Source organism: Phyllobates terribilis, unplaced genomic scaffold, assembly GCF_046119375.1.
Source record: "Phyllobates terribilis strain yellow unplaced genomic scaffold, ASM4611937v1 Scaffold_5__5_contigs__length_657084704, whole genome shotgun sequence".
Lineage (NCBI taxonomy): Eukaryota > Metazoa > Chordata > Amphibia > Anura > Dendrobatidae > Phyllobates > Phyllobates terribilis.
In genome coordinates this window covers 543,254,232-543,276,572 of record NW_027362765.1, presented here as the reverse complement: position 1 = coordinate 543,276,572, position 22,341 = coordinate 543,254,232, and positions in this window count along the sequence as shown.

Sequence of the window (22,341 nt, the reverse complement as noted above, 5' to 3'; positions counted from 1 at the left end):
CTGTCCTTCTGCAGACTGACCACTAGTGGCTGCTATTATTCACTTTGATAACTGTGCAGCATTTCCACTCTTTACCCCTGGAGGCTGCTGTTGTGTTCTGCAATCACCCTTTACTAATATGGTAGATTCTGAACCCGTGGAAGACATCTTGTTTCCTGTTTCGGTCTACTTAAAGCCACATGGAACATTCACCCATTGCTTAAGTATTTTGTCTAGTTCCAGTCTCAGCTCCTGAATTGTCTTATCCAGACTGTTTTCACTCCTCTCCTGATTATTTCCTACAACTCCAAATGCTACCTCCAATGACTTCTACTACCACTTGCTATTTCCCGCTCATGCTCCTTTGCGCCATTAGATTCCAGTCATACTCCACTAGTATCATAACAATTAAAGCGGTTCTCCAAGAAATGTAATAACATAAAAAAAATAAATAAATAATACACATTTAAATATTAAACATTTTTCTAAATTCCTTTTTTTAGCAAAAAAGTTATACTTTATCTACTGCTCTCTGTCAGGGTTTCAAAGATAGTGACTACCATCTATATCATCGTGATTCCCTTCCTAGATTTCAGAAGATACGCACTAGGATGGGCTACATGAAGAATGAGACAAACACACTAAAACTGTCAGGCTGACTGAGATGAATGTTCATTCTCAGTCAGATAAAGAAAGGTGTTTATCTTCTACTTTAGTTGCTTCCACTCAGTGTCCTGTCATGTTGACTGAACAGTGGAATCTGCGTTCACAATGCCTGACCAGACGCTGCTCTGAAGTGCCCACGGTCTAGAGTAGAAGTTCTTCACACAACTTGCCCTAGTGCGTGTCTTCTGAATTCAAGGGCGGGCTGCACAATGATATAAACAGTAGAGATGAGCGGTGTTTGACTAGAACTGTTCGCCAATCTCAAATTCGAGCTGTTTTGGGCGGTGTTCGAGTCGTTCGATGAACGCGAACGATTTGCAAAAAATTTGGCTGTTCGAGGTTATGTTCGATAACTGTTCGAGCACCAAAAGTGTGTCCTGCATGTCTGGCGCTATTTAGAGCACCAATCATGCAAGAATTGTCTGCCACTCACTGTAATGCCTCAGCCATGGTGGTTGTGGCATTACAGTGGTTGCCCAAATCGATGGGAGCAGTGCTCACAGTGAAACATGAAAAGCCAGCAATTCAGCAGCGGCATAAACCTGAACCTGACAATTTAGAACAGAAAAAATAGAGCATCACACATAGATTAGATAGAAAAAAACATGTCAGTCACATATATAAGAAGTACAGTGACAGTGTTGGTTACTGTACTTGTCATTTAGTGTTAAAGGATTTATTAAAAAAAAATAATAGTGTTTTCATGCACCTGTCTCTTTAAAAAAGCCGGCCGGCAATTCAGCATCTGTACCCGACAATTTAGAACAGAAAGAATAGAGCATCACACATAGATTAGATAGATAGAAACATGTCAGTCACATATATAAGAAGTACAGTGACAGTGTTGATTACTGTACTTGTCATTTAGTGTTAAAATAAAGGTTTTACTTAAAAAAAAATTGGCGTGGGGTTCCCTGCAATTTTAGTCTATAGCGGAGGTTAAGCAGACGGCTGGGGCAGATGTTTGAAGCCTGGGAAGGGGGTAATACCCACGGAGCTTCCCAGGCTACTAATATCAGCCCCCATCTGAATACCTAGCCTTTACTAGCTATTAAAATAGGGGACCCCCCAAAAAATGCCATGGGTTCCCCCTATTTTAATAGCTAGCAAAGGCAAGGCAGACAGCTGGGGGCTGATATTAATAGCCCAGGAAGAGTGCCATGAATATTGGCCCCCTCCCAGGCTAGAAACACCAGCCGTCAGCCGCCCCAGAAATGGCGCATCCATATTATGTGCCAATTCTGGCACTTAACCTCGCTCTTCCCACTGCCCTGTTGTGGTGGCAGTGGGTAATAGGGTTGGGGTTGATGTCAGCTTATAATTAGTGTTGAGCCACCCCCGTAGTGTTCGGGTTCGGTTCGGTTCGTCGAACACCGGGATGTTCGAGGAACTGTTCGTCGAACTGTTCGTCGAACACCTTAGAACACCGTCGAACACCGTTAAAACCAATGGCAGGCAAACAAAAACACATAGAAACACATAGAAAACACCTTCAAAGGTGTCCAAAAGCTGACAAACTGCTCAGAAGACGCTCTCTTTAAAAAAGCCGGCCGGCAATTCAGCAGCGGCATACACCGGTACCCGACAATTTAGACAAGAAGGAATAGAGCTTCGCACATAGATTAGATAGATAGAAACATGTCAGTCACATATATATGAAGTACAGTGACAGTGTTGCTTACTGTACTTGTCATTTAGTGTAAAGGATTTATTTAAAAAAATAAAAGTGTTTTCGTGCACCGTCTCTTTAAAAAAGCCGGCCGGCAATTCAGCATCTGTACCCGACAATTTATAACAGACAGAATAGAGCTTCACACATAGATAGATATAAACATGCCAATCACATATATAATAAGTACAGTGATAGTGTTGGTTACTGTACTTGTCATTTAGTGTAAAGGATTTATTTAAAAAAATAATAGTGTTTTCATGCACCGTCTCTTTAAAAAAGCCAGCCGGCAATTCAGTACCCGACAATTTAGAATAGAAAGAATAGAGCTTCACACATAGATTAGATAGATAGAAACGTGTGAGTCACATATATATGAAGTACAGTGACAGTGTTGCTTACTGTACTTGTCATTTAGTGTAAAGGATTTATTTAAAAAAATAATAGTGTTTTCATGCACCGTCTCTTTAAGAAAGCCGGCCGGCAATTCAGCATCTGTACCCGACAATTTAGAACAGAAAGATAGAGCATCACACATAGATTAGATAGATAGAAACATGTCAGTCACATATATAAGAAGTACAGTGACAGTGTTGATTACTGTACTTGTCATTTAGTGTTAAAATAAAGGATTTATTAAAAAAAAAATTGGCGTGGGGTTCCCCTTAATTTTAGGCTCTAGCGGAGGTTAAGCAGACGGCTGGGGCAGATGTTTGAAGCCTGGGAAGGGGGTAATACCCACGGAGCTTCCCAGGCTACTAATATCAGCCCCCAGCTGAATACCTAGCCTTTACTAGCTATTAAAATGGGGGACCCCCCCCAAAAAAATGACATGGGGTCCCCCCTATTTTAATAGCTAGCAAAGGCTAGGCAGACAGCTGGGGGCTGATATTAATAGCCCAGGAAGGGTACCATGAATATTGGCCCCCTCCCAGGCTAGAAACACCAGCCGTCAGCCGCCCCAGAAATGGCGCATCCATAGGATGCGCCAATTCTGGCACTTAGCCTCGCTCTTCCCACTGCCCTGTAGCGGTGGCAGTGGGGTAATAGGGTTGGGGTTGATGTCAGCTTATAATGCCAGCTGACATCAAGCCCAGGTTAGTAATGGAGAGGCGTCTATAAGACACCCCCATTACTAACCCCATAGTCAAAGTTACAAAAAAACACAAACACCCAGAATAAAATCCTTTAATTGAAATAAACACACATTCCTTTATTGTTCTAAATTAAACCATACTTAGCATCACGCCCATTCCAGCTGAAGCCAACGATCTCCTGCAATAAAAGAAAAATAATAAAGCAACCTCATCCTTACCTTTCCATGGTTCCCATGATGGCTCCAGCTCTGCTACATCGAGATGACAGGCTGGACCGCAGCAGAACGCTGCCATCCAGCCTGTCATCCCGCAGACACTGAGAAGCGCAGGCATGCTTGCGCTCCTCAGTGTCTCTCTGTGACGGCATAAAGATGAGCCGAGTTCATGTCCAATGAACTCGGCGCATCTCACGCACGTCACTGACAGCGTGGGAGAATTCTCCTGCACTCAGCGCTTCAGCGTGAGAATTTTCCCACGCTGTCAGTGACGTGCATGAGGTGAGCTCATGTCCAATGAACTCAGCTCACCTCATGCACGTCACTGACAGCGTGGGAGAATTCTCACGCTGAAGCTCTGAGTGCAGGAGAATTTTCCCACGCTGTCAGTGACGTGCATAAGGCTGATATCTAAATTTGGCGCACAAATCGGTGATTGGTCGCGGGCAGCGTCCGCGACCAATCAGCACGGTAGTGTTTAACTTTGGTGGCAAGATCAGTGATTGGTCGCGGTCAAGACGGCGACCAATCACCGATTTGGGCGCCACATTTAAATATCGGCCGCGACCAATCAGCACAGCGTTGTTTAAATGTGGATCCAAGATCGGTGATTGGTCGCGGCCGATATTTAAATTTGGCGCACAAATCTGTGATTGGTCGCGGGCAGCGTCCGCGACCAATCAGCACAGTAGTGTTTAACTTTGGCGGCAAGTTCAGTGATTGGTCGCGGTCAAGACGGCGACCAATCACCGATTTGTGCGGCACATTTAAATAGCGGCCGTGACCAATTGGATGTCAGCGCCGCTCCCCGGTCCTCCCTTCACATCCTAGCCGCATGGATGTCAGCGGCGCTGCCTGTGCGGCTACTTCCGCTGCGAGAACCCGGCCGGGACATGAGCGGGCGTTCGCAGCAGAAGTATCCCGACCCGCAGCGCCGCTCCCCGGTCCTCCCTTCACACCCTAGCCGCTGATGTCCCCACAGTATCCGCATGGTGTTACAAAGGTCCGGACATTTGTGTTAAAAATCGCGCTAAAGTTAAACACCGCTCTGCTGATTGGTCGCGGACGCTGCCCGCGACCAATCACCGATTTGGGCGCCACATTTAAATAGCGGCCGCAACCAATCAGCGAGCTTGGCGCCAAATTTAAACAACGCTCTGCTGATTGGTCGCGGACGCCAGACGCGTCCAATCAGCGAGATTGGCGCCAAATTTAAACCCCGCTCTGCTAATTGGTCGCGGATGCCGGCCGCGACTAATCAGCATTATTGGCGCCAAATTTAAACACCGCTCTGCTGATTGATCGCGGTCGCCGTCCGCGACCAATCAGTAGTATTGGCGCCAAATTTAAACCCTGCTCGGCTGATTGGTCACAGTTGCCTTCCGTGACCAATCAGCGATTTTGACGCCAAATTTAAACACCGCTCTGCTGATTGTTTGCGGCCGGCGATTGCGACCAATCAGCATTATTGGCGCCAAATTTAAACCCCGCTCTGCTGATTGGTCGCGACCGCCGGCCGCGACTAATCAACATTGTTGCCGCCAAATTTAAACACCGCTCTGCTGAATGGTCGAGGTCGTGACCAATCACCATTATTGGCGCCAAATTTAAACACCGCTTTGCTGATTGGTCGCGACCACAACCTATCAGCATTATTGGCGCAAAATTTAAACCCCGCTCTGCTGATTAGTCGCGACCGCCGGCCGTGACCAATCAGTGATATAGTCGGCAAATTTCAACACCGCTTTGCTGATTGGTCGCGGTTGCTGGCCGCGACCAGTCAGCGATTTTGGCGCCAAATTTAAACACCGCTCTGCTGATTGCGCCGGGTCTGCCGCATACATATTCTAGAATACCCGATGCGTTAGAATCGGGCCACCATCTAGTTTCATGAAATAATTTAAAAAAAAATTGACGTGGGGCTTCGCACTATATTTGTGTCCAGCCAGGTACAGCAGGCAGGAACGGGCTGCCCCCAACCACCAGCTGCCTATTTGTACCTGGCCGGACACAACAATATAGGGAAGGTCTTTTTTCCTTAATTATTTCATGAATTTCATGAAATAATTAAAAAAAAAATACGTGGGGCTTCGCCCTATTTTTGTCTCCAGCCAGGTACAACTAGGCAGCTGGGGGCTGGAATCTGCAGCGCAGGGAGGCCCAAGCTTTCTGGGCCCCACCCGCTGCAAATTGCAGTCCGCAGCCACCCCGGAAAATGGCGCGTTCATAGAAGCGCCATCTTCTGGCGCTGTACCCAACTGATCCAGGGCCCTGGTGCGGTGGCTCACTGGGTAATAAAGGGGTTAGGGCCAGCTTGGCATTATCAGCTGGCCCTAAGCCCGAAATTCATGGGGTCACGCCAATATTAGACATGACCACTATGAATTTCTAGTAAAGTATTTAAAAAAAACACAACACCCAGAAAAAAGTCCTTTAATTGAAATAAACACACAATTCTTTATTGTTCTAAATTAAACCATACTTAACCATCACGCCCATTCCAGCTGAAGCCAACGATCTCCTGCAATAAAAGTAAAATAATAAAGCAACCTCATCCTTACCTTTCCATGGTTCCCACGACAGCTTCAGCTCTGCTACATCGAGATGACAGGCTGGACCGCAGCAGAACGCTGCCATCCAGCCTGTCATCCCGCAGACACTGAGAAGCGCAGGCATGCTTGCGCTCCTCAGTGTCTGGCTGTGACGGCATCCAGATGAGCCGAGGTCATGTCCAATGAACTCAGCTCACCTCATGTACGTCACTGACAGCGTGGAAGAATTCTCCTGCACTCAGCGCTTCAGCGTGAGAATTCTCCCACGCTGTCAGTGACGTACATGAGGTCAGCTGAGTTCAATGGACATGAATGAGCTCACCTCATGCACGTCACTGACAGCGTGGGAAAATTCTCACGCTGAAGCGCTGAGTGCAGGAGAATTCTCCCACGCTGTCAGTGACGTGCATGAGGTGAGCCAAGTTCATTGTCGGCTCATCTGGATGCCGTCACAGCGAGACACTGAGGAGCGCAAGCATGCCTGCGCTTCTCAGTGTCTGCGGGATGACAGGCTGGATGGCAGCGTTCTGCTGCGGTCCAGCCTGTCATCTCGATGTAGCAGAGCTGAAGCTGTCCTGGGAACCATGGAAAGGTAAGGATGAGGTTGCTTTATTATTTTACTTTTATTGCAGGAGATCGTTGGCTTCAGCTGGAATGGGCGTGATGGTAAGTATGGTTTAATTTAGAACAATAAAGCATGGTGTGTTTATTTCAATTAAAGGACTTTATTCTGGGTGTTTGTGTTTTTTTTAACTTTCACTATGGGGTTAGTAATGGGGGTGTCTTATAGACGCCTCTCCATTACGAACCTGGGCTTGATGTCAGCTGGCATTATAAGCTGACATCAACCCCAGCCCTATTACCCCACTGCCACCGCTACAGGGCAGTGGGAAGAGCGAGGCTAAGTGCCAGAATTGGCGCATCCTATGGATGCGCCATTTCTGGGGCGGCTGACGGCTGGTGTTTCTAGCCTGGGAGGGGGCCAATATTCATGGCACCCTTCCTGGACTATTAATATCAGCCCCCAGCTGTCTGCCTAGCCTTTGCTAGCTATTAAAATAGGGGGGACCCCACGTCATTTTTTTTTGGGGGGGTCCCCCATTTTAATAGCTAGTAAAGGCTAGGTATTCCGCTGGGGGCTGATATTAGTAGCCTGGGAAGCTCCATGGGTATTACCCCCTTCCCAGGCTTCAAACATCTGCCCCAGCCGTCTGCTTATCCTCCGCTAGAGCCTAAAATTATGGGGAACCCCACGCCAATTTTTTTTAAAATAAATCCTTTATTTTAACACTAAATGACAAGTACAGTAATCAACACTATCACTGTACTTATTATATATGTGACTGACATGTTTCTATCTATCTAATCTATGTGTGATTCTCTATTCCTTCTATTCTAAATTGTAGGGTACCGCTGCTGAAATGCCGGCCGGCTTTTTTAAAGAGAAAGTGCATGAAAACACTATTATTTTTTTTAATAAATCCTTTACACTAAATGACAAGTACAGTAAGCAACACTGTCACTGTACTTCATATATATGTGGCTGACATGTTTCTATCTATCTAATCTATGTGCGAAGCTCTATTCTTTCGGTTCTAAATTGTCGGGTACCGGTGTATGCCGCTGCTGAATTGCCGGCTTTTCATGTTTCACTGTTGGCACTGTTCCCATCGATTTGGGCAATCACTGTAATGCCACAACCACCATGGCTGTGGCATTACAGTGAGTGGCAGACAATCCCTGCATGATTGGTGCTCTAAGTAGCGCCAGACATGCAGGACAAGCTTTTGGTGCACGAACAGTTATCGAACATAACCTCGAACAGCCGAATTTTTTGCAAATCGTTCGGGTTCGTCGAACAACTCGAACACCGCCCAAAACAGCTCGAATTTGAGATTGGCGAACAGTTCTAGTCGAACACCGCTCATCTCTACTTATAATGTCAGCTGACATCAAGCCCAGGTTAGTAATTGAGAAGCGTCTATAAGACACCCCCATTACTAACCCCATAGTTAAAGTTAAAAAAAACACAAACACCCAGAATAAAGTCCTGTAAATGAAATAAAGATACAATTGTTCTAAATTAAACCATACTTACCGTATCGCCCATTCCAGCTGAAGCCAATGTCTTCTGCAATAAAAGTAAAGTAATAAACCAACATCATCCTTACCTTTCCATGGTTCCCATGACAGCTCCAGCTCTGCTACATTCACATGACAGGCTGGATCGCAGCCGAAAGCTGCCATCCAGCTTGCCATGCTGCTGACACAGAGAAGCGCAGGCATGCTTGCACTCCTCAGTGTCTGGCAGTGACGGCATAAAGATGAGCCGAGGTCATGTCCAATGAACTCAGCTCACTTCATGCACGTCACTGACAGCGTGGGAAAATTCTCCTGCGCTTGCAGTGAGCGTGAGAGAATTTTCCTGCTGAAGCGCTGAGCGCAGAAGAATTTTCCCACGCTGTCAGTGACGTGCATGAGGTGAGCTCATGTCCAATGAACTCAGCTCACCTCATGCACGTCACTGACAGCGCTTCAGCAGGAGAATTCTCCCACGCTGGGATGGCATTGAGATGACAGGCTGGATCGCAGCTGAACGCTGCCATCCAGCTTGTAATCCTTCAGAGACACTGCAGAGCGCAAGCATGCCTGCGCTCTGCAGTGTCTATGAAGGATGGCATGCTGGATGGCAGCGCTCAGCTGCGATCCAGCCTGTCATCTCAGTGCCATCCCAGCGTGGGAGAATTCTCCTGCTGAAGCGCTGAGCGCAGGAGAATTCTCCCACGCTGTCAGTGACGTGCATGAGGTGAGCTGAGTTCATTGGACATGACCTCGGCTAATCTGGATGCCGTCTCTTCCAGACACTGCAGAGCGCAAGCATGCCTGCGCTTCTCAGTGTCTGCGGCATGGCAAGCTGGATGGCAGCTTTCGGCTGCGATCCAGCCTGTCATGTCAATGTAGCATAGCTGGAGCCGTCCTGGGAACCATGGAAAGGTAAGGATGAGGTTGCTTTATTATTTTACTTTTATTGCAGAAGACATTGGCTTCAGCTGGAATGGGCGTGATGGTAAGTATGGTTTAATTTAGAACATTAAAAAATTGTGTGCTTATTTCAATTAAAGGACTTTATTCTGGGTGTTGTGTTTTTTTAAATACTTTACTAGAAATTCATGGCGGTCATGTCTAATATTGTCGTGACCCCATGAATTTCGGGCTTAGGGCCAGCTGATAATGCCAAGCTGGCCCTAACCCCTTTATTACCCAGTGAGCCACCGCACCAGGGCCCTGGATGGGTTGGGTACAGCGCCAGAAGGTGGCGATTCTATGAACGCGCCATTTTCTGGGGTGGCTGCGGACTGCAATTTGCAGCGGGGGGGGCCCAGAAAGCTTGGGCCTCCCTGCGCTGCGGATTCCAGCCCCCAGCTGCCTATTTGTACCTGGCTGGACACAAAAATAGGCGAAGCCCCGCGTATTTTTTTTTTTTAATTATTTCATGAAATTCATGAAATAATTTAAAAAAAAAAGGGCTTCCCTATATTGTTGTGTCCGGCCAGGTACAAATAGGCAGCTGGTGGTTGGGGGCAGCCCGTTCCTGCCTGCTGTACCTGGCTGGACTCAAAAATAGGGCGAAGCGCCGCGTATTTTTTTTTAATTATTTCATGAAATTCATGAAATAATTAAAAAAAAAAGGGCTTCCCTATATTGTTGTGTCCGGCCAGGTACATATAGGCAGCAGGTGGTTGGGGACAGCCCGTTCCTGCCTGCTGTACCTGTCTGGACACAAAAATAGGGCTAAGCCCCGCTTATTTTTTTTTAAATTATTTCATGAAATTCATGAAATAATAATAAAAAAAAAAAGGGTTACCTATATTGTTGCGTCCGGCCAGGTACAAATAGGCATCTGATGGTTGGGGGCAGCCCGTTCCTGGATGCTGTACCTGGCTGTCATACAAAAATATGGCGAATCCCACGTCAAAATTTTTGGGAAAAATTAATTAAAAAAAAAAATATTTTAGGGACTGCATCTTTATTAACCCCTCACATGGAGGGATTAATAAAGATGCAGTCCCTAAATGTGTTTTTTTTTTAAAAATTTATTGAATTTTTCACCAAAAATTTGACGTGGCCTTCGCCATATTTTTGTGTCCAGCCAGGTACAGTAGGCAGGAATGGGCTGCCCCCAACCCCCAGATGCCTATTTGTACCTGGCTGGAAACAAAAATACAGGGATGCACTTTTTTTAATTATTTCATGAATTTCATGAAATAATGAAAAAAAAATTGCTGTGGGGCTTCGCCCTATTTTTGTGTCCAGCCAGGTACATCTAGGCAGCTGGGGGCTGGAATCTGCAGCGCAGGGAAGCCCAAGCTTTCTGGGCCCCCCCCCCGCTGCAAATTGCAGTCCGCAGCCACCCCAGAAAATGGCGCGTTCATAGAGGCGCCATCTTCTGGCGCTGCACCCAACTCATGCAGGGCCCTGGCGCGGTGGCTCACTGGGTAATAAAGGGGTTAGGGCCAGCTTGGCATTATCAGCTGGCCCTAAGCCCGAAATTCATGGGGTCACGCCAATATTGGACATGACCGCCATGAATTTCTAGTAAAGTATTTAAAGAAACACAACACCCAGAATAAAGTCCTTTATTTGAAATAAACACACAATTTTTTAATGTTCTAAATTAAACCATACATACCATCATGCCCATTCCAGCTGAAGCCAATGTCTTCTGCAATAAAAGTAAAATAATAAACCAACATCATCCTTACCTTTCCATGGTTCCCAGGACGGCTCCAGCTCTGCTACATTGACATGACAGGCTGGATCGCAGCCGAAAGCTGCCATCCAGCTTGCCATGCCGCAGACACTGAGAAGCGCAGGCATGTTTGCATTATAAGCTTACATCAACCCCAGCCCTATTACCCCACTGCCACTCCCACCGCTACAGGGCAGTGGGAAGAGTGAGGCTAAGTGCCAGAATTGGCGCATCCTATGGATGCACCATTTCTGGGGCGGCTGACGGCTGGTGTTTCTAGCCTGGGAGGGGGCCAATATTTATGGCACCCTTCCTGGGCTATTAATATCAGGCCCCAGCTGTCTGTCTAGCCTTTGCTAGCTATTAAAATAGGGGGGACCCCATGTCATTTTTTTGGGGGTCCCCCATTTTACTAGCTAGTAAAGGCTAGGTATTCAGCTGGGGGCTGATATTAGTAGCCTGGGAAGCTCCGTGGGTATTACCCCCTTCCCAGTCTTCAAACATCTTCCCCAGCCGTCTGCTTAACCTCCGCTAGAGACTAAAATTACGGGGAACCCCACGCCAATTTTTTTTTAAATAAATCCTTTATTTTAACACTAAATGACAAGTACAGTAATCAACACTATCACTGTACTTCTTATATATGTGACTGACATGTTTCTATGTATCTAATCTAGGTGTGATGCTCTATTCTTTCTGTTCTAAATTGTCGGGTACCGATGCTGAATTGCCGGCCGGCTTTTTTAAAGAGACGCTTCATGAAAACACTATTATTTTTTTTAATAAGTCCTTTAACACTAAATGACAAGTACAGTAAGCAACACTGTCACTGTACTTCTTATATATGTGACTGACATGTTTCTATCTATCTAATCTATGTGTGATGCTTTATTCTTTCTGTTCTAAATTGTCGGGTACCAGTGTATGCCGCTGCTGAATTGCCGGCCGGCTTTTTTAAAGAGAGTGTCTTCTGAGCAGTTTGTAAGCTTTTGGATACCTTTGAAGGTGTTTTCTATGTGTTTTCTATGTGTTTCTATGTGTTGTTGTTTGCCTGCCATTGGTTTTAACGGTGTTCGACGGTGTTTTAAGGTGTTCGACGAACAGTTCCACGAACATCCCGGTGTTCGACGAACCGAACCCGAACACTACGGGGGTGGCTCAACACTAATAAACAGCAGTTACCATCTTTAAAATCATGACAGAGTGCACAAGTTATAACATACCTTTTTGCTAAATAACCATGCTTAGAAAAATATTTCATAAGTAAATGTGTATTATTTATTTATCTTATTACATCTCTCGGAGAACTTCTTTAAATAAGGTCCAACGTGAAGTTCAGTGACCTGAATCATTGTGAATTAGCTTGAAGTATAACAAAACCTATACTGCATTACTACAATGCTTTTCAGTAATCATTCTAGATTGTGTGCTAAAAATACAAATCCATCATTACAGAATATAAGTCGTGTTTATTCCCGAGACTCTTTACCACTCCAGATATCAGTTTCAACATTTTAACTGGACATTCCAGCAGTCTCATTGTCTAAAAGACAGCTCTTGACCCTTGACCACATTAAATTATCCTTCCGTCAGAAGGGAATTAAGTGTGCTCGCAATCACCATACAGTAAATTCTTATATATACAGTCTACAGTCTACTGCTTCATCTATTTAAGGAAAATGATACATTTCACAAGAGATCCGCAAACCTAGTCATGGTTGAAGAAAGCTAAATTTGAAAAACGTAAGCTGTTAATTCAATGGATATTAGGTGATTGAAATCAGAGATTGTTATACGCACTTGAATGATATTAACATAATCATGCCTTCCTGAAATAATAGAAGCTGTTTAGTCTTCATTGAAGAACACTTAAATGTGAGCCTTGTGTTCACAGTCTACAATCAGCTAACAGCATGCACACAATGGAGCACGGCATGGGCATACAAAGAACGTGTAATGTTGCTATATAATAATTATAGCTGTGCAGCATTATTACTGTTCTCAAAATACATAAATTAAGTGTAAGTAACATGTTTCTAATTTATATTGTGTCAAGATCAGAAGACTGAGATGACAAAACATCTTTGGCCTTATAGTCGCATGCAAACATGTTACTATGAGGCCCTTATGTAACCTTCCTCTCCTGAGAAGCACTGAGAGGCAGCATAACAGGTGCTCACAGTGCATTGTCTTCTCCAAAGTGTGTAAAAGATTTTTTAATATATACTTACCTTGTAATGTCTTCACATCTGGTTCCGTCCAGATCCTAGAATTCCAAGCGGCAGAAGTTCGTCGACCGCCATATTGGGACACCCAAGTGATTGTGTCCCAATAAGTGTAGACTGGAGGATGAAGTCTGCACTAGAGGATGCAGAGCACCATGAGGCATTATCCTCCTGGCACAGATCTTGCCTGTTATGGATCCGGGGGCATCATTGTCTGGTGCAGATATTGCATACCTCATCTGACACAGAGCGGTGTCATCCTCCAGTCTACACTTAATCTGCTATAGAACCTAAGTAGTTGTGCAGGGTTTACATATGTCTTTCAATATACATGGTGGCGGTACTTTTGGGGAACCTCTGATTTAGGCCATGGCCCCACTATCAGTATTTCGTCAATATTCGGTCAGTATTTTCTCTCAGGACTGGGAGTCAAAACCAGTTGAGGAACAATCAGAGGAAAGGTATAATAGAAACAAGTCACCAATTCTGAATTTATCACCCACTCCTTGTTTTGGCTCCCACTCCTGAGAAAAAAATCTGACCAAATACTGATAGTGGGGCCATGGTCTTAGAGTTGGTTCTGTGTGGTGACCACTATTGCTGTGTTGCTATGACTGTTGGGTGATGTGATCTGGAGTAGAAATCAGCGAACCTTTCAAGGTGAACTTACCGATGTTCGCAGAACGGTTCAACGAACATATCCAAAACCCATTGCATTCAATGGGAGGCAAAACCGCAAAACCAAATGTATACACACCACCTTCAAAGTAGCCCAAAAACTGCTAAAATAGCTCAAATTAGGGGTAGACACCAGGAAAAGTGGCATCAATTGACCTACAGTCGAAATTTTATAATGGCACAGCAGCAGTCAACCATTGGCCATGCATGAGATTTCATGATCTGGATCAGAATTCACAGCTTTCAATTGAACTTCAAATTAAGACAAGGTGGGTGAGGGATCGGTGTAGGTCTGCTGTGCTGGGAGCCCTGATACCACATGCAACAGCTCAAGCTTCTTTTCTGCTCAGCCACACTCAGGTGTCACAAATATAAGTTTTTTAGACTACTATTGCTAGAAAAATGTAAGGATAGCAACACAGGTAGTTTACTGAAAGTAAGTGCAGGCCTGCTGGTCTGGGAGTCCTACTGTTACAGGTAACACACATGAAGGAAACCCAACTTGTAGTTTCCACATTTCAAAAATTATTGCCACACACCAATAAAGTGGCCTTAATTTCACCACAGTAGAAATAGTATAATGGGGACTGACACTTCTTCCACTACAGGAAGCACACCTGATGGAGACCCAACCAAAAGTCTCCACATTTCAAAAAATTAGGGGCAAACATCACCAAGGGGCATCAGGAGTGGGAGCCAAAACCAGGTGAGGAACAATCAGAGAAAAGGTATAATAGAAACAAGGGCACCAATTCTGCATTTATCACCTACTCCTGATTTTGGCTCCCACCCCTGAGAAAAAATACTGACCGAATACTAATAGTGGGGCCGCGGCCTAAGGAGGAGAAACGCTTTGAGTACACAATAAAAAGCACTTACTGGTGTGCTTAATGTTTGATTATTAACTGTGACTTTGCATTGCGCCTCTTGTATGACTGTATGTACAGGACGGGTACTGACTGGGGGGCATATTTTGCATTGCGCCTGTTGTATGACTGTATGTACAGGAGGGGCACTGACTTGGGGGCTTATTTAATGACTTATACTGAGTATGCTAAGAGAGGTGCAGTGACCGGTTAATTGCCAGGCTGGATTCAGTTTAGAAAATGTAAAATCTTGATTAATTTTGATATCTTTTGTCATTATTTAGTAAGATGACATTAATTAAACAGACTAGTTTGTATATTCAGAGAGTAGAGTATTCTCACCGTTTGCACTATTTCTTTGAGTTGGCTTCTCTAGCTCATTGCCTTTCTACGAGCTATTTACTGTACTGTATACATGTTGTCACTCTCTGCTGCTCCAGAGCCATCATTTATTTCACATCTGGCCCTTCGGTTTCAAGTAATGGGAAATGACAAAGACAATAATGACTGTTTGATTGATGAGAGCATGTGGGATATGTGACAGGTAGTATAAAATCACTATACCTTCTTGATAGAGCAGTGTAAGATGAATATTGCGTCTCAATCCATAATGACTGGTGTGACAGGAAACAGGTCTCATTACAAGCTTCCCTCCCAGACAAGTTGTGGAGGTGGATGTCTCGGTGTGATGGCTTTTCCATGATATTAATCTTGGGGTGCTAAAAGAACCTTTTGTCTCTCCCACCTTTCAGACTGATGCTTTTAATTTAACAGTACAAGAAAATCACTTTGAACAATTTATGTTAGAAGGCTCGACAAATTCATCACTTATTAGGTGTAAAACACAGTTGTGTTTATACAAGTTTAGGATGGTGATGTGTTTCAGATCTGTCTAGCTTAACACTATATAAGGTTAATGATCCGGGTAATATGCAAGCAAATTGGGATAACATTTTTGAGAATTTCTGTAATAAAACATTTTTTTCTGTATTTATCAACTTTCTTTTTGCATTTATTTTTGCTGGTATCTGTCAAGAATAGATTCATGAAAGCAGCTTTGGAGTAACGCTATTCCCTTAAAGAAGTATCCCCATATTGTCAAAAGCTTTAGGATATTCCATCACTTCATGGTCGCTGGTGGGCCAACTCCATGGAACCCATTTCCTCAATACGAGGAATAAAGGGACCATAGCAATGCTTCAGATACAGTAGATATGACTCTACAGTGTATTATAGATTACCCCATTCATTAGAATAGCGCCACACTGCAGCATGCAGCCAGGAACACACCTGTGCTGAGGAAATACTGTAAGGCTGAGTGCCCACGATGCGGATCTAATGCGTTTCCGGGGTGGCTTTTCCGCCGCGGAAACGCATTAAAATCACTTGGTAAGAGGTCTGGGATGTATCCCAATGATAATCCGATGTGCTGTGCACATGCTGCGGAAATTTCCACTGCGGATTATCATTGCAGAAAAATCCGCAACACAACTAATTTGCGCGTGATTTCACTGTGAAATCACACCCATTGACTTGCATTGAAATGCATAATATCCGCATGTATACATGTATACATGCGGATGTTATGCGCTTCAATGCGCGGATGGTACCCGAGTCTGGAGAAGAGGAGACTCTCCTCCAACCCAGGTATCATCGTACCTGCAAGTAAAAAGAGAATTCTAAAGTAAAAAATAAAAAAAAATATTCATGCTCACCTCTCCGGCAGCCCCTGGTCTCCTCCCGGCCGCATCCTCTCTCCTCGGCATCCCGCGGTGTACTGACAGGACCTGTGGTGACGTCATTTAGTCAGCTGATGGTCACGTGACCATCACCTGACCGCTGATGTCAGCGATCACGTGACCATCAGCTTACTAAATGACGTCACCGCAGGTCCTGCCAGTACACCGCGGGATGCCGAGGAGAGAGGACGCGGCCGGGAGGAGACCAGGGGCTGCCGGAGAGGTTAATAGAAGGTTTTTTATTTCTTTTTACTTTTTTCTTTTTACTTTAATTCTTTTTTTTACTTTAGATGCAGCATTTGATAGTAGTATTTTCCTCTAAGTTGGTCACACAATATAAATCCATGCCAGTTGCATAGATTTATATTGTGTGACCAACTTGTCGAGCCCTTTTCCAAGTAATGCTCAAAATCAATGCTGCTGCCCCTTTAATCTCATGAACAGTGGGTGGGCGGGTCACAAAGGCTGGACCCTCAATAATGATTATGTCTGGCATATCATAGTGATATATCATCAATTTATGATATAAGAAAACCCTCTTAGGGACCCACTCTGTGATAATAATGACAGACAGGAGTCATCAGAGGATCTATAACAGTATTATTGCATTCTGATCTTGTGGGCACTAACACTGGCAACAGAAAAAGGGCATTGACGGAGCATCCATTTCGCTATGTGTCCTTCACATGACCAAAACTGTTTTTATAAACTAGGAGTAGTGATGAGTAGTGTTGAGCCACCCCCGTAGTGTTCGGGTTCGGTTCGGTTCATCGAACACCGGTATGTTCGTCGAACTGTTCGTCGAACACCGTCGAACACCGTTAAAACCAATGGCAGGCAAACAAAAACACATAGAAACACATAGAAAACACCTTCAAAGGTGTCCAAAAGCTGACAAACTGCTCAGAAGACACAACAAACACATGGAAAAGTGACAAGTATATATAGTCATGTGAAAAGAAAAGAGGTGGAGGAGTAAAAGGAGGGGGAGACACAGATATAGGCATGTCATGCCCTTCTAAAATCAAGAAAGGCTGGAGTAAAAATCTAAAATCAGCCTACCAACACCCAGACGTCGTGACAAGAAAATTAAAAAAAGAAATATCTTTAGGTAGAATGATGAATGGAACATTTAGGTGGAATGTTCCATTCAGAACATTTTCCTTACAAGACGTAGTGGTATCCCCGTTGTGAGTTGTGCCAAAAACGGAACCCAATACATTCGGACTAATCCACCATTTGTCATATCCAAGGGGCAGGTCAGTAAACGACAACATCAACGCGGAACCAAGTACAGTAGTATATACTGTACATCCTTTGACACGGCAATCAGGCGGATTAAGAAGTTCGGAAGGGTCACCCTAATGGCCAAAACAGACATTGATGCGGCGTTCTGGTTGCTTACTACCTGTGCCTCCGAATAGTGTCCACCTATTGGGCTGCTTCTGGGAAGGAGCATAATATATAGATCGCTGTTTGCCCATGGGGTGGTCCAGATCCTGCTCACTATTTGAGGCATTTAGTTGCTTCCTCGAATGGGTTGTAATGGACGTTTCTAAGGGGGCACATATTATCCATTACCTCGACAACTTCTTATGCCTGGGCCCAAATGATTCACCACAGTGTGAATACATGCGGAAGTCCACCTGTGAGAAGGAGAGAGCTGGAGGGAGAGCAGACACCACAGAGTCGAGGGGTTAGATGGAGAAAGGAAGAAGGAAAGAGGGCGAGGGAGGTAAGGGAATACAGTGGAAGGCCGACCTGAGCTTCTCCACATTCCTGCTGGGTGGGGAACAGCCCTGGGAAGAAAAGCCGCTTGCGCATCCCTTTGAGGTTACGGGCACGAGCGGGCAGAGGGAGTGCGAAGCCGACACGGCCAGTCCGTTCCTGCCCGTGCGACCTCCGTGTCGCCGGGTTTGTGCCAGAGCCGCAGTGGACCCTGACGGCCAGTCCCCCTCTCCCAATACTGGTGCCTGTCCGCTGGTGGGTCGAGCCCCCCCACGGTGGGGGGGGAGTAACATCTGCAGAAGAAAGACCATCTTCAAGCCAAACTAAGATGTCTACTTCTTTTCGTGGACAATGTGATACGATCCCTTTCTTAAGAACACGCCCATCGCTACAAATTCCAGATGAGGCACAAAAACAGCAGGTGCTTCAACGGATATCAAGTGCTCCTTCAAGTGGGCTCTCCTCCACCTCAACTTCAACATCACAAATACTCCAGTCCTCAGAGGTGTCACCCCAATCGCACTTGCTTCCTCGCAGCTCCCAAGTCTCCAGCTGCCCATCTGAATATGGGGTAACACAGATGGTTGAGTCTGCACAGCTGTTTACTCATACTATAGCCTGGGAAACGGAGGTCTGCTCCAGAGCTTCTGTTAATCCAGACGAGGAAATGATCTGCACTGATGCCCAGAATCTTTATGAGTCGGATCCAGGACCACATGAAGAAGGTTCTGAGCATAATGTAGACCCTCGTTCCCAAACTGTAACTCCTGTTGGTGGAGACAATGATGAAGACGATGATGAGACTCAAATACCTGATTGGAGCGAAAACTTGACTTTTCGGTCAAGGCAGGAAGAGGTTGGCTCTGAGGACGACGGGTGTCAGAACACACAGGGTGATGATGACGAGGTTGGAGATCCCACTTACTGTCAACCCACAGTCAGCCAGTCGATGAGGTCGGCAGAGGAGGTGGAGGAGGATGCTATTGATGACGAGGTTAGGTTGCGCCTTCCTGGACAGAGACGGAGTACTGGAAGCACGTCAACAACTGCATCCTCAACCACAGCTCTGCCACTGACCACAAGTCGTGGTGGCCCTTCAGGTCACATGGGCTCTAAACCTTGCATAGCCTGGGCATTTTTTCAGATCGATAAGGATGACCCAACTCGTGTTATCTGTAATATTTGTCACAAAAAGCTAAGTAGAGGCCAAAAAATCCATAGTTTGAGTACTTCATGCATGAACCGTCACATGGATATGAAGCATAAGTTGCAGTGGAAAGCTCATCGTGCTACAATGTGGCCTAGCGGGCTGGGCCAACCACCGTCTGCCCCATCTTGTGCATCCGCGGCCTCTTCATCCTCTGTCACTGGGGGGACAGCAGTCACACATGTTTTTGGACGCAGACCTGCCACCTCTTTACCCGCAACAGTCAGTGTGATTGGCCGGTCATCATTTAATTTGGAAGTGGAAACACCAGCTGGTGTTGAGCGCTCTCCGACATCGAGAGCACCCCTTTGGATCAAGGCAACCTAACTTTTCTGCCTGCATCTTCCTCACAGACCAGCAGTTTGCCGGGGACACCCTACTCAACCCCGTCTAAGCACAACAGCCAGCCCTCGGTCCCTCAGATGTGGACAAGTAAAAGACCATTTCCTCCTAGCCATGACAAAGCTAAGAGGTTGAATTTCACCATCTGCAAGCTGTTGGCTACAGAAATGCTGCCTTTCCGCCTGGTGGACACAGAGGATTTTCGAGACCTTATGTCCGTCGCAGTGCCCCAGTACCAGATACCCAGTCGGCACTACTTCTCAAAGAAAGGTGTGCATGCGCTACACCAGCATGTCGCACACAACATCACCGCTTCTTTGAGAAACTCTGTGTGTGACAGGGTGCATTTCACCACAGACACTTGGACGAGTAGGCATGGACGGGGCGTTACATGTCGCTGACTGGGCACTGGGTAACTATGGTGACAGCAGGACAAGGGGCTGCTGTCCAAGTCTTGCCGTCCCCACGAGTTGTGCATCAATCCTCTTTATCTAGAAGTTCCTCCACTGCTACTGCCTCCTCAACCTCCTCTCGGTCCTCCACCTGCACCCAAAGCCTGTCTGGTAATGCCACCTGCTTTCTAACTGCGCAGAAGGAATCCTGCACACCTCCTTACTATGCTGGCAGCAGGGCTCAAAGTCATCAGGCGGTGTTTACTTTGAAATGTCTGGGAAATGTGAGTCACACAGCTGAGGATTTGTGGTCAGCTCTGGAGACCAAGTTTCATGAATGGTTGTCTCCACTGGACCTGCAACCAGGGAAGGCCGTGTGCGACAATGCTGCAAACCTGGGTGCGGCCCTTCGCCGGGGCAATGTCACACACGTGCCTTGTATGGCTCACGTGTTGAACCTGGTTGTCTAGAAATTTTTAGCCCACTATCCAGGACTAGATGGCTTTCTGCAGAGGGCATGGTTGCTGTGTGCTCACTTCCGCCGTTCGCATCCTGCAGCTCAACGACTTACATCTCTACAGAAGTCGTTGGGCCTGCCAGTTCACCGGCTGAAATGCGATGTGCCGACACGGTGGAATTCAACTCTGCACATGTTGCAGCGACTGTGGCAGCACCGACAAGCCCTGGTGCAATACGTTCTGACGTATAGCCTGGGCCAACGAGATCCAGAGGTGGGGCAAATCACGCTGGAGGAGTGGTCTCAGATCAGGGACCTATGCACCCTTCTGCACAGTTTTGAAATGGCTACGAAGATGTTTAGTGCTGATGATGGCATTATCAGCATGAATATTCCGGTGATTTACATGCTGGAGCAAATGTTAAACAGAATTCGGAGTCAGGTGGTGGGATAAGAGGAGGTGGAGGAAGTAGAGGAGGAGTCGTATGCGGAAGGGATAACATCTGCAAGGTCCAGACGGTCGGCAGCACCAAGGCGGCAGGCATGGGAGGGTGGGGGAGAGGGATTAACCAGGGCGCATGGTAGCAGCCAAACTGTTGAGGAAGGTGCAGGAGCCGAGGAAGAAGTGGAGGACGAACTGGCGATGGGCATGGAAGACTCAGCAGTTGAGGGAGACCTTGATCACTTTTCTGTTGTGTGAGGTTGGGGGGAGAGGGCAGAGGAAGGAATCATGATTCTTACCTCGCTAACAACACAACAAGGACTTGGTCCTCCTGGATGCGCAAGACACATGAGTGCCTTCTTGCTGCACTACCTGCAACATGACCCTCGGATTGTCAGAATTCAAAGTAATCCCGACTACTGGGTTGCCACACTCTTAGATCCCCGGTGCAAAAGTAAATTTGCCGAAATAATTCCTGCCATAGAAAGGAATTCACGCATGCAGGAGTATCAGCATCTTACATGTGCTTTTCCACAAAACACCAGTGGTGCACGTAGTGAATCTCACAGTTCTAACTTGCCAACCGTGGGACTGTCGAGTCTTCATCACTCAAACCGTAACAGTAACACAGTATCTGCTGGTAACAGCAATTTTGTGGAATCGTTTCACCACTTTTTTAGACCATCCTTTGCAAGGCCACAGGAGACAAGAAGTCTGACACATAGTCAACACCTAGAGAGGATGGTACAGGAGTATCTCCAAGTGAACATCGAAGCCATGACTGTGTCACTGGACCCTTGCTCATTTTGGGCTTCTAATCTGGATAAATGTCCGGAGCTTGCCACTCACGCCTTGGAGATCTTGTCATGCCCTGCAGGCAGCGTTCTCTCTGAACGTGTGTTCAGCGCTGCTGGTGGTGTGCTGACAGATAAGCACACGCGGCTGTCCACTGAGAATGTAGACAGACTCACGTTCATAAAGATGAACAAATCATGGATGCACAAAGTCTTTTCTACCCCTGTGTTATCCTGGGGAGACTAAAAGCTTGAGGATTTGGTAAAATCACCTCACCAACCATTTTAAGCAACTCTGGGGCAATTGATGCCACTTAAGTGGTATCTGTGCCACAATTAATGGAAAAAATGGAGACTCTTTTTGGAGTCCCCTTGCTGTGCTTTACGTGACGTTGGCATCGTTAATTCCAGGTAGTTTGGGTCGCCCCCATCCCTTTTAACCATAAGAAACTACATACACTATGGCTTGAGGTAACACAGATGGTTGAGTCTGAAGAGCTGTTTATTTCCACCTATTGTGTCCCCCCATTTCCTTGTAGAATG